We start from the raw sequence: 13,759 nt of genomic DNA, 5'->3' as shown, positions 1-13,759 counted from the left end.
TGTCCCCAGCCTCTGTCCCCCTCCTGTGTCATGTCCCCAGCCTCTGTCCCCCTCCTGTGCCATGTCCCCAGCCTCTGTCCCCCTCCTGTGCCATGTCCCCCGCCTCTGTCCCCCTCCTGTGTCATGTCCCCAGCCTCTGTCCCCCTCCTGTGCCATGTCCCCAGCCTCTGTCCCCCTCCTGTGTCATGTCCCCAGCCTCTGTCCCCTCCTGTGTCATGTCCCCAGCCTCTGTCCCCCTCCTGTGTCATGTCCCCAGCCTCTGTCCCCCTCCTGTGTCATGTCCCCAGCCTCTGTCCCCCAGTTTTCCAACAATGATATTTACTGCTTTTTATAAAGAAATACAATTGATTTTATGCAGTATTGAGTTTAGCCTTTTGGCCCGGCCCTCCAAAATATTTTTAGTTTCTCATGTGGCCCCATCGAAAAAATAATTGCCCACCCCTGCTCTATATAATATTTGACCACCATGGTTTGTTTTTTTAGAATATAAAAAAATAAATAAATAAAAAAAAATTCTACTTTGGGTCACAAAACATATCCGATGACATCAAATGTAATAAATATTGGCCAAAATGTATACTGTTACACAGTGTTAATTGTGTTGACTAAAACATTAGTCGACTAAATGAATACTATTTTAGTCAACTAAAATACGACTAAAACAATTGAGAGGACTAGAAATACAACTAAAAAAGTAAAATGCCATTTTAGTCAAAAGACTAAAACTAAATAGAAATTTTACGTCAAAATTAACAGTGGTCTGTAATGCATGTTCATACCTCAATACCATAAAATAATAAAATATTATATTTTTCACTCCAGCACTATATAAATGAGTTTGGAAAAGATAAATGTTAACTAATGCATTTCAATTAAACTACACCCATTACATTTTAGTCTACTAAAATATACCAGAGATTTAGTCGACTAAATATGGCTAAAACAATTGCAGAAGACTAAAATGCCATTTTAGTTCCAAGACTAAAACGATCAAAATTTGCTGCCAAAATTAATACTGGTATATTGAATAGAAAAAAAAAAAAAAAAAAAAAAAAACACACACACAAAACACAATTTAGCCTGTAGGAAAGTTAAAATCATCCACAAACATTTGAGACCCTTAAAATATCGGGACAGTACAAAACACCCCCCCCCCCCCCCAAATGACCTACTTTTAGACAGTCTGAGGTGCTTTTAGAAAAAATTGTGTGCGTTACCGGCGCCAAGATAATATCAATATTCTTATTAAGTCTTGCTGCAATAAAAGTGCAACCTTAAAAGTTTGGATTTAGATTTGTGTATTTCTGAAGTAAATTGCGCCAACTTATATTTATATAAACATTTTACCACGACTGGTCCTGTGAACTTGTTACTCAAAAAACAAAAGTATGTACATGTGTCTATGATTATTAATTAATGTGCAAACAATCAAATATGTGCAATAAATACCAATACAGTGCCCTGTGCCAAACATATGAATTTCTCAATCCGTCATAAAAAATTGAAATAAATCCAAAAAGATTTCAATATGCTACTATTACAATCCACAGATTGAATGTGCCCCAAGAAAGCAAGAAAAATGTATTATATACGGAAAAAATATGTAAAAAAAAAATAAAGTATATGTGCCAAGAAAGTCCTTAATAAAAAAAATTCTTGCAGTGATGCCCAGCTAGGTTTCCACCTTCACCGCAAATGGTGCCTACACCGTCACCGGATAAAATGGCCACTCACCAGATGGACCCAGAAATCTGCCTTTGGTTCATATGGATAACCACTCCCTCTCTCAGGTTTATCAGCAATCACTCCCAATGCTTTGGCTGTAGTCTCGTTATGTATAAGTGCCTGGGATCCGGCACTGAGCTGATCCAAGCTGACTGGGCGCCATTTTAGTTCCTGGCTATTCACTGCCGCTGGTGCGAACCTGCTGGCAACATTTTTTTTTTTTTACATAGCTCCCCCTCCCCTGCTTTAGTTCCAATGGTTTTATCTTCACATTATACTTAGAAGGCTGCACTCCCCATTCCTGGAAGTAATACAACCTCTATTTTAACAACTGGTGGGTGTGTATTGCCCCAAGTGCAAACCTGCTGGCAACCCCCCATTGTGGTTATGGAGACTTAACACAATCATTATAATGCATTGATAATGATTGTGTTAAGTCTCCATAACATTGGGGGGTTGCCAGCAGGTTCGCACCAGCGGCAGTGAACAGCCAGTAACTAAAATGGCGGCCAGTCCACTTCCGGTAAAATGGTGTATGGACTTCCGTCCGGAAGTTCCAGTAGTCAGGGAATTACCAGTAGTCAAAATGGTGGATGTGGTGCTTCCTGTTGTACGATACAGATTATAGGATAACAAGTAGCACAGGGAGGTATAAAAAGACTGACGAGCACCAATGAGGCAGCTTTCCGATGACGCATTAAGTTGCGAAATGCATAGAGGCTGCGGGACCATTGCCAGGTCGTCAAGTCCAGTCTGAGTATAACGAGGCTGGGAACGCAGGCAACAAAGTAAGGCATCACACGTGCGGACCAGGACATACTCGTACATTTGTATACTCCTATTTACGTCTGGATCAGCTCAGTCCCGGCTCCCAGGCACTTTTACATAACGAGACTATAGCCAAAGCATTGGGAGTGATTGCTGATAAACCTGAGAAAGGGAGTGGTTATCCATATGAACCAAAGACAGATTTCTGGGTCCATCTGGTGAGTGGCCATTTTATCCGGTGACGGTGTAGGCACTATTTGCGGTGAAGGTGGAAACCTAGCTGGGCATCACTGCAAGAAATTATTTATTAAAGACTTTCTTAGCACATATACTTTATTTTTTATTTTCTATATTTTCGCATACAACACATTTTTCTTGCTTTCTTGGGGCACATTCAATGTGTGGATTGTAATAGTAGCATATTTGAAATTTTTGGATTTTTTTCAAATTTTTTTTTTGATGGATTGAGAAATTCATGTTAGTTTGGCACAGGGCACTGTATTGGTATTTATTGCACACTATTTGATTGTTTGCACATCAATTAATAATCATAGACACATGTACATACTTTGTTTTGTTTTTTGAGTAACAAGTTCACAGGACCAGTCGTGGTAAAATGTTTATATAAATATGAAATTAGCGCAATTTACTTCACAAATACACAAGTCTGAGGTGCTTGTTCACATCTACGTGACTTTAACAGACATCCTGCATGAACAGAAGTCCATGCAAGTTGCTATGAAGTCGCCCAAAATTAGTGCAGGAACCCATTTTTGAAGTCCATAGTTGTTATGGGGGTGCAACTTTGAAATCCCAAATTGCATGACAAGTTGCAGCAATGTATATTAGCACTTAGTAAGACTGGGCAAGTTTTTTGAAGTTGTAATTTTTGGGCACCAATTTTTGGAAATTTAATAAGAAAAAAAAAAAAGTTAATCATTAAACACCTGTTGAGTCCTCATCTTTTGCGCACTTAATGCGGCCCTGGACATTTCCTCCTCCACCCCACCCTTGCGGGAGGCTTTGATTGTCCTACTTAAACCGCGCAAGGATTGCGCCTCTTAAAGGCTTATTTCATTCGTGTGGATACCAGCATTCTGGCAAGAGTCCTTGCTAATCGAAAATAGTTCCCTCTCTGGTACAAAATAACCAGGGATACTTCATTCCAGGCTGTTCTACAAGAACAAAACATTCGTAGACTTCCAGAATATACAGTATCCTCATGGCCACTCTTCTATGCAAGTTATTGTGCTATAAGAAACCTGTAAGGCATTTGATAGCGTACAATCGTCCTACTAATTTAAGGTGTTGCAACTTTATGGGACGGGTCCTCAGATGATTGCCTGGATACGGCTCCTATACTGATCAGGTGGCTACAATGCGAGTCAATACCTCAGTCTCTCCGGCATTCTCCCTCTCCAGGGGAACACGACAGGTCTGCCCTCTGTCTCCACTCCTCTTCGCATTGGACCATTTGCTATCCAGATTAGTTATTCATCTACTATTCAGGGACTCATTTTTGGCACTATAGAGGAATGAATCTCATACATCTGGCTGACCCTTATTGGTCTTTATGCTCTCTCCCCTACATGAGATGGAGACTTTTGGTAGATTCTTAGGTTTCCAGATCTACTGGTCCAAATCCAGTCTTTCCCTTAGATTCAGGAGCGGGTGATTCATCCGAGTTCACAACTTCAAGTTGCCCATTCCTTCTGCTATTTGGGTGTGGTGGTACAACTTCCTTTACACTCCGATGTGACTAATATCTGCCCTATTACTGCCCAGCTACAGCAGTGCACCCATCATTGGATGAATCACCCATTAGACCTCACAGGGAGAGTCAATTAAAGAGGATGTTTATTCCCAAACTTTTATATGTGATGGCTAACGCTCACTGTAAACTTTCCAAATCTCGTTTTAAACACATCGACTCTTTGTACAGGTTTCCTTTGGAACCAGTGTGCTCCCAAGATGGCTCTAGAAATTCTGAAATTACCCTCCCATTTAGCTATTGTCTGGCTTACCCAAATATTTAATTTAGCATCCCAAATAGTTGTGGTACACAATTGGCTTTATATCCCTTCCCACATAATGCCTGGACCACCACCAAAGCAGCTATAGTATCTTCTTTTGAGACTCTTCACAATATCATACAGCAGAGAAATGCCAGCATGTGCGGGAAAAGCAACGTTACAAACAAGGCTGTCTTTTTACCACTATAGTGACCCATATTCGAGGGAGTATTGGGTCACTTAACCCAACAACCCGCTTTGGCATAACCCTGTACTAAAATGATTTGTTCACGATGCCCCACCCAGTTATTGTTATCATAATCAGAAACACATGTTTTTTTGTAGATCACGAGACCTGTTCTCTTGCCACCAACGAACCTTAACTGGTTGCTGACCAGCCGCCGTCGTTTTACGGCGGCAGGTCGGCTCCCCTGCGCGAGAGCCCGTAGCTATACGTCTGCTCTCGCGCAGGCCACTAGGGGCGCGCCCCCGGCTCTCCCCCGACTCCCGTGCCATCGCCACCGGGCACACGCGATCGCTCGTTACAGAGCGAGGACCGGGAGCTGTGTGTGTAAACAGCTCCCGGTCCTGTTGGGAGAAATGCCTGACCGTCTTTTCATACAATGTATGAACAGCGATCAGACATTTCCCCATGTCAGTCCACCTCACGCCCTACAGTTAAAACACACCCAGGGAACATACTTAACCCCTTCCCTAGTGTTAACCCCTTCACTGCCAGTGCCATTTTTATAGTAATCCAATGCATTTTTATAGCACTGATCGCTATAAAAATGGCAATGGTCCCAAAAATGTGTCTGTGTCAAAAGTGTCTGCAATAATGTCGCAGAACGCAATTACTAGTAAAAAAAAAAAAAAAAAAGCCATAAAAATACCCCCTATTTTGTAAACGCTATAACTTCTGCGCAAACCAAACGCTTATTGCGTTTTTTTTTTTTTTTTTTAACGAAAAATATATAGAAGAATACGAATCGGCCTAAACTGAGGAAGAAAAAAAAGTTTATATATTTTGGGGGATATTTATTATAGCAAAAAGTAAAAAAAATATAATTTTTTTTCAAAATTGTTGCACTATTTTTGATTATAGTGCAAAAACGAAAAACCGCAGAGGTGATCAAATACCACCAAAAGAAAGCTCCATTTGTGGGGGGGGGGGAAAAAAAGGACGTCAATTTTGTTTGGGAGCCACGTCACACGACCATGTAATTCTCAGTTAAAGCGACGCAGTGCCGAACCGCAAAAAGTGCTCTGGTCTTGGACCAGCAATATGGTCTGGGGGTTAAGTGGTTAAAGGTTACCTGACAAAGCTCAACAGTGAAACGCTTTGCTACACAAGGGCTCACTATATATCATGCATCATAATATATAGGTTTTCCAACTCTTTACCAATGCTTTTATATACACACACACACACACACACACACACACACACACACACCATGTACTTTTTTCAATAAATAATTGTAATTTGTTCCAATATTCTTCATCGTTTACTGTGCCTTAAAAGGTCCGACCCCATTTTACCTATTTTGGTACCCCCCTTTTTCTTGTTCCCCCTATAACCTAAAGATGTGGCTATGCGAATGCTTCTCTTTATCTCCCCACCCACAGTACTGGATTACCCAAGGTGTTAAATACCTTTGTCATTTATACATTGACCAAGGCTTTAAATCCTTTACCCAATTAAGTGAAAACTTTAGCCTTTGCCCTACCTCCTTGTTTTTTACATTTTCAGATTCACCATGGCCTGAGAGCAGCGCATGGCTCACTTACTGTCCGAGCTTCTGAGAAGCTTCTCTAAAGGGACCATCTGCAGAGGAAGTAACAAATTGATCTCTCAATACTACTCTGCATTAATGGCCGATTCTAATCCAAGGTTTACAACTGCACAGACCCACTGGGCTGACTTAGATATTCCATTCACTGAATTTGTGGAAACTTATAGAATGCTCAGACATAGCACCCTCTAGTGACATTTATGCAAATAAAAGATATTTCATCATAGTCATCACACCCCTTATCGAATGTATAAGATAGGTTTACACTTCACACCAGAATGCTTTAGAGGCAGAAGCTGACTTCATACACTGTTTTTGATCCTGCCCATTAGTTTCTTTATTCTGGTCAGAAATTGGCTCATTCTCATCTACCATTCTAGGTGTCCCTAACATTTTACATCCTAAAAATTGTCTATTGGGCAGAGCTGCACGGTTCTGGCCATAAAATGAGAATCACGATTCTCGGTGTAATATCTTTCACACAATACAAAAAAAAAAAAAAAAAATTGTGCCAACTTTACTGTTTTTTTTTTTTTTTTTAATTAAAGTCCCCCCCCCCCCCCCCCAAAAAAAAAAAATGCATTTGAAAGACCGCTGTGCAAATATAGGTTGACAAAATATTGCAAGCACTATTTTATTCTCTAAGGTCTCTAACAAAAAAAAAAAAAAAAAAAAACACTTCCACACATACATATAAAATGTCATTTTCTAGCAAAAAAAATAAAGAATCCAAGTAAAAAAAAAAACAAATGTCGAAAAAAATTTAGGCCCGGATTCACGTAGATGCGCGTATCTTTGTGCAGGCGTAAAGTATCCTATTTACGTTACGCCTCCGCAACTTTTACAGGCAAGTGCCGTATTCTCAAAAGAAAGTTGCGGTGGCGTATCGTAAATAGGCCGGCGTAAGCCCGCCTAATTCAAATGTGGTAGATGTGGGCATGTGTTATTTAAATTTTATGTGACCCCGCGTAAATGACGCTTTTTATGAACGGCGCATGCACCGTCCGTAAAAGTATCCCAGTGCGCATGCTTCAAATTTACCCGCAAGAAGCCAATGCTTTCGACGTGAAAGTAAAAGACGCCTAGCCCTATTCGCGAACGACTTATGCAAACGACGAAAAATTTATCAAATTCGACGCGGAAACAACGTCCATACTTAACATTGGTATGCCGCATGTACGCCTCATAGCAGAGGTAACTTTACGCCGGGAAAAGCCCAACGTAAACTGCGCATCTGTACTGCGTCAGCCAGGCGTACGTTCGTGAATTTGTGTATCTAGCCGATTTACATATTTCTAGGTGTCGTAGCGGCCAGCGTAAATATGCAGTTAAGATCTGACGGCGTTAGAGACTTACGCCGGTCGGATCTAATAGAAATCTATGCGTAACTGATTCTAAGAATCAGGCGCATAGATACGACGCTCAGACTCAGATACGACGGCGTATCTGGAGATACGCCATCGTATCTCCTTTGAGAATCTGGGCCTTAGTGTCTTAGTGGTTAAACTTTTCTCATTTACACACAGAAGTCTATTCCTTTGATGTAAAAAGACAAATTGTTACAATGTTTAGACTTGGTTCCACTGCTAAAGAATGTTTAGATACTTTGCAGACTGCCCAGAATTTTTCTTCCTTTGTTTTGACGCTGTCGGCTCAGCAGAGCAGACATAGTTCTCTGCATAGAAAGATCATGAAGTAAAAATAAGGCCATGAAGATTAATCGTGCAGCTCTATTAGGCCCCTTTCACACTGGAGCGTTTTTTCGAGCGTTATTCGATCAAAGACTCTTCTGCAATCCCAATGTGAAAGCACCAGTGTGAAAGGTTAAGGCGTTTTTACAGCGCATTCATTTCAATGGAGAGGGGCGTTTTTGGAGCGTTTTTTTAGTGCCCAAAAGCTGCTCCAAAGATGCTGCTTGCAGGACTCCGTGTGAAAGGGTCCATTGAGATGCATGGAGAGCCTTTCAATAGCGCTATTTTTAACGCCAAAACACTGTAAAAACAATTCAGTGTGAAAGGGGTCTTAGGCATTTTTAGTGAATTATCTGTCTCTACGCACACTAAACGTTTACTACGCATTTGATACTTTGCCAAGAAGACTATCCTCCTGAGCTGGAACGGAACTTCCAAATCATCTACATGGCTACAATTAATAATATATCTCTTGAAAACAATATCAATTGCATTTTACTCAAACGGCTAAAACTAAATTGAAACTTGATGTCAAAATTAACACTGCCTGGCAGAGCCCTGCTGCACATCAGTGCATTCACAGAGGTCCTGTTAGCTGTTAACTGTGCATGTACAGTCTTTGCCCACACAATCGGGTGCAAGGTTATTCTCACCAAACTCAGAAGAGAGGAATCACTGTCCCGCAGCATAAAAAGGGAAAAAAACGCAATATTGACGGCTTCCCGTCCAGCCTATTGTCAGATGACGTCCAAGCTGGAGCTATCCCATCCTGGGTGGAAGTCATGGCATCCTCCCGGGGCCGCACTGTAGCACGACCTGTCACCTAGCGTGTCCCCCGGACAACAGATTGTATGGGCCAGATGATGGTACCATGTGATCACATGATCGTTGTACACATAAAGGGCTTTTATTTTATTTTTTTAACGTTAAACAAATCCAGTACATCATACCATGGAGAAAAAAAGTAAATAAAATAAAAAAAGCCTTGTTTGAGCTCCACTGTGCAAATCTAAGCAGCACGGAAATAAACCCAATTCACAGATTAGGCAAGTTATAAAATGAAACCAACCTTTAACACATTTTTTTTTGGAAGAAAAGGGAGTTAAAAAAAAAAAAATAATCTATCCCTACTGAAGCATACAAGTGTAATTTCCCTAAAATGTTGCCAAGTAGGCACATGAGTTCCTAAATAGCGACCGTCGAGGAAATGTTTATCTAGGCTCACTACTATCCACAGCAGCAAATAAATGCTGTTATGGCTTGGATTAGAGCCAAAACACAAAAGGCTTTTATAGCCACACAGTAGTGTTGATCACTGATTGGTCACAGTGACTGTACAAACAATTATACGGTATCTGTACCATGTCATAGCTGTGGCCAATCACAGTTTCACAATAATACCAGGGCTGTGGAGTCGGTAGATAAATGTTCCGACTCCTCAGTTTTATGTACTTCCGACTCCGACTCCTCTGTATTAATATGCGAATGTATTTTATACATTCCTTGAGGGAAAGAAACGCAACCTACCACAGGACTACTGGCTGGGAAGCCAACAGTCTACTGTATTGCACAGTTTAAGCAAAAGACAAACACAATGAAAACAATCAAGTGGCTGGATAGTAGCAGCAGGCATAAACATCAGGAACAGGATTTTTACCAGTTCAAAAATACAAACCACATTATTTGGTTGTTTTAGAACAAAAACAAAGCTTATCTATAATGAACCAAAAACAAAATCTGTAAAACCTAGAAATGGTTTATATTAATCTTGGAATGTAGTTATAGGCTTAGCAAATGCAAATAAATGCAATGTAGAGTTCTAAGGAAGAGAATTGCCTCTGCCCGATCCTCTTTCATAGAGGCTCTTAAAGCGGAGTTCCACCCTATTTTACAACTTCTTTGCATTGTATTTTACACTGCCCCCTTAAATCTAATTGGCATGTTTTTTTTTTCTTTTAAAAACTCACGGTTTTATTCCTGTGAGTTTATTTCCCAGTTGCGGCGGAATGGCCTCCCCGCCGCATCCAGCACTGCTATGCCTCCTGGGAGATGTGTGTCATCAATCCCAGGAGGCTGGGCTGAACGATCGCCGCCGAAGTTGAAAATCTCGGGGGGCGGGAGGGAGGGCAGTGCCGCCCATAGAGGTGGTGTCCTCTTCCTCTTGTCCCTCTCCAACTCCTCCCACCGCCCCCGTACTCCCGCCCACCATCTGTCTCCAGTGAGCGGAGATACATACAGATCATCAGGATGACAGTCAGAGCGGATCTCTGTCTGATAGGTCTGTATGTGTGAACACCGATCGTAGTACAGCCCCGCCTCCCTGTACATTGAAACAGCACGCTCTGCACTGTCTGTCACAATTCTAGTGCAGAGAGGTGAGGCTGTACCACGAGCTGTGTTCACACATACAGATCTATCCTGGGCGCTAAAGTGTCAGACTGCTCTCCTTCCTGCTTCTTCAGAGCCGGTCCTAGCATAAGGCAGCTGCTGGGGCGCGACGAGGGCACTGAAGAAAAGTTGTACTGCACTTCCCTGCACCTCTGGGTCGGCTGGCATCTCTAACTATACAGGGAGGGGGGCGATGGGCAGCTCTGTGACGTCCCTCCAGCCAGCACAGTTCATTTCCCGGGTGTCAGTGTATACAATGGACAGGGGAGGAGCCTCTGACCTAAGCAGACACCAGATTCAGTGCACAAGTTTGTCCCTCTGCAAACTTGTCGATACACGCTGGGGTCAGAGGCTCCTCCCCTCTCCATTGTATACACTGACACCTGGGAAGTGACCTGTGCTGGCTGGAGGGACATGCTGCATATATCACAAGGAAGCATGTGCAAGGACTGCTGTTTAGACTTCTCATGCAATGTAAGCCTGACACTTGCCCCCCACACCTGTGACACTCTCCCCCCCCACCTGTGACACCCCCCCCCCCCCCACCTGTGACACTCTCCCCCCCCCCACCTGTGACACTCTCCCCCCCCCCCACGTGACACTCTCCCCCCCCCCCCCCGTGACACTCTCCCCCCCCCCCCACGTGACACTCTTCCCCCCCCCCCCCACGTGACACTCTTCCCCCCCCCCCACGTGACACTCTTCCCCCCCCCCACGTGACACTCTTCCCCCCCCCCCACCTGTGACACTCTTCCCCCCCCCACGTGTGACACTCTTCCCCCCCCCCACCTGTGACACTCTCCCCCCCCACCTGTGACACTCCCCCCCCCCCCACCTGTGACACTCTCCCCCCCCACCTGTGACACTCTCCCCCCCCCCCCACCTGTGACACTCTCCCCCCCCCCCCTGTTACCCTCTCCCCCCCCCCCCCCCCCCCACCTGTGACACTCTCCCCCCCCCCCCCACCTGTGACACTCCCCCCCCCCCCCCCACCTGTGACACTCCCCCCCCCCCCCCCACCTGTGACACTCTCCCCCCCACCTGTGACACTCCCCCCCCCCCCCACCTGTGACACTCTCCCCCCCCCACCTGTGACACTCTCCCCCCCCCACCTGTGACACTCTCCCCCCCCCCACCTGTGACACTCTCCCCCCCCCCTGTGACACTCTCCCCCCCCCACCTGTGACACTCTCCCCCCCCCACCTGTGACACTCTCCCCCCCACCTGTGACACTGGCTGTAAAGACACATCTGTACTACTGACACCGGGCTGATGCGGGTTGCCGGGGCCAATGCAGTGTGCTGTGCCGGGGCCGATGCGGGGTGCCGGGGCCGATGCGGGGTGCTGTGCCAGGGCCGATGCAGTGTGCTGTGCCAGGGCCGATGTGGGGTGCCGGGGCCGATGCGGTGTGGGGTGCCGGGGCCGATGCGGGGTGTAGGGGGCCGATGCGGGGTGCTGTGCCGGGATGATGCAGGGTGCTGTGCCGGAGACGATGCGGTGGGCAATGTTATGGTGGCAATGTGCTGTGCTGGGGGAAGAAGGAAGCAGGAGGAACTCGGCACAGGGATGGTGGGAACTCCTCATAATGGGCACAGCGGGTGTACAGACCCGGGAACTCAGCACAGGGATGGTGGGAACTCCTCATAATGGGGCACAGCGGGTGTACAGACCCGGGAACTCAGCACAGGGATGGTGGGAACTCCTCATAATGGGGCACAGCGGGGGGTACAGACCTGGGAACTCAGCACAGGGATGGTGGGAACCCCTCATAATGGGCACAGCAGGTGTACAGACCCGGGAACTCAGCACAGGGATGGTGAGAACCTCTCATAATGGGCACAGCGGGTGTACAGACCCGGGAACTCAGCACAGGGATGATGAGAACCTCTCATAATGGGCACAGCGGGTGTACAGACCCGGGAACTCAGCACAGGGATGGTGAGAACCTCTCATAATGGGCACAGCAGGTGTACAGACCCGGGAACTCAGCACAGGGATGGTGAGAACCTCTCATAATGGGCACAGCGGGTGTACAGACCCGGGAACTCAGCACAGGGATGGTGAGAACCTCTCATAATGGGCACAGCGGGTGTACAGACCCGGGAACTCAGCACAGGGATGGTGAGAACCTCTCATAATGGGCACAGCGGGTGGTATAGACCCGGGAACTCAGCACGGGGATGGTGGGAACCCCTCATAATGGGCACAGCGGGTGTACAGACCCAGGAACTCAGCACATGGATGGTGGGAACCCCTCATAATGGGGCACAGCGGGTGTACAGACCCGGAAACTCAGCACAGGGATAGTGGGAACCCCTCATAATGGGCACAGCGGGTGTACAGACCCGGGAACTCAGTGCAGGGATGGTGGGAATGCCTCATGAAGGGTTCCCACCATCCCTGTTCTGTGCCGACTTCCTATGGCTGTACTCCTGCTGTGCCCATTATGAGCGTACGAATCCGAATTGAGTTTCGGGCACAAAATACAAAATAACGGCTAATGCGAAACGGAACTAAACAAAATGAATTTATTGACAGTGCACATGTCTAGTATATGTATACACACCACATATATAACAAGAGATATATATCATCTTGTTATGTAGATATATCTGCACAGGAACAAATTATTATGTATATTTACTGGTTCCTGGAAGGAGGAGGAGAGGTTTGCATAGATAAGGGGCGGTAACTTCCTCTGACACTCCCGTTGCTATTGAAACCTGATCTGAAACCATTACACAGCTTGTACAGCACTGAGCATGTGCGAGGCTGAAATCCAGGAAGTCATACAGTCTGGCTTCATGATGCCCACACTTAAGATGGCCCCAGTCAATTTCTATTTTATAAAAAGTGTCTAAATGCTTTAACAACCTAACAAAACGGACCTTAGTTTACAGACTAAGGCTGGGTTCACACTACGGTTTTCCCGTCCGTCAGCCGCATACGATTTATATGAAAAACCGTATGCGGCTGAAACGGACGGGAACGTATGGAACCGCACACATGTGCGTTTTCCATTGACATTAATGTTAAAGGAAAACGTATGCGTTTGCCATACTGTTTTAAAAACGACCGCAAAACCGTGGTTGAACACGGTTTTGCGTACGTTTAAAAAACGTTTTGCCAGCAAATCGTACGCACCCGGATGCATCTGAGTGCATACGATTTGCAATGCATTCTCTATCTATACGTTTTCCCGTCAGGGCCCGTACGTTTTCAATACTGAAATCGTATGCGGCTGACGGACGGGAAAACCGTAGTGTGAACCCAGCCTAACTGTAGTAGAATACATTAAGCTTGTGTATTACAGGGGTTTTCATATTTAAAAAGTTTTTATTTTTAAAATTGTGGCCGGAACTCCGCTTTAAGTCAGACT

At 45.1% G+C, this 13,759-nt stretch overlaps 1 protein-coding gene and 1 non-coding gene across 5 annotated transcripts in view; both read right to left on the bottom strand.

The window, feature by feature from the left end:
• The window catches only part of AGO2 (argonaute RISC catalytic component 2), a 94,005-nt gene that overhangs the window by 44,604 nt on the left and 35,642 nt on the right, over positions 1 to 13,759 (bottom strand). The window lies entirely within an intron of this gene.
• LOC120942099 lies at positions 9,134 to 9,268 on the bottom strand. Its single transcript, XR_005749894.1, has one exon. It is a non-coding gene; the product is annotated as a small nucleolar RNA SNORA16B/SNORA16A family (small nucleolar RNA).

This window comes from Rana temporaria, chromosome 5 (assembly GCF_905171775.1).
Source record: "Rana temporaria chromosome 5, aRanTem1.1, whole genome shotgun sequence".
Lineage (NCBI taxonomy): Eukaryota > Metazoa > Chordata > Amphibia > Anura > Ranidae > Rana > Rana temporaria.
The sequence above is the reverse complement of the archived record's forward strand: the minus strand, read 5'-3'. Positions and strand labels throughout refer to the sequence as shown.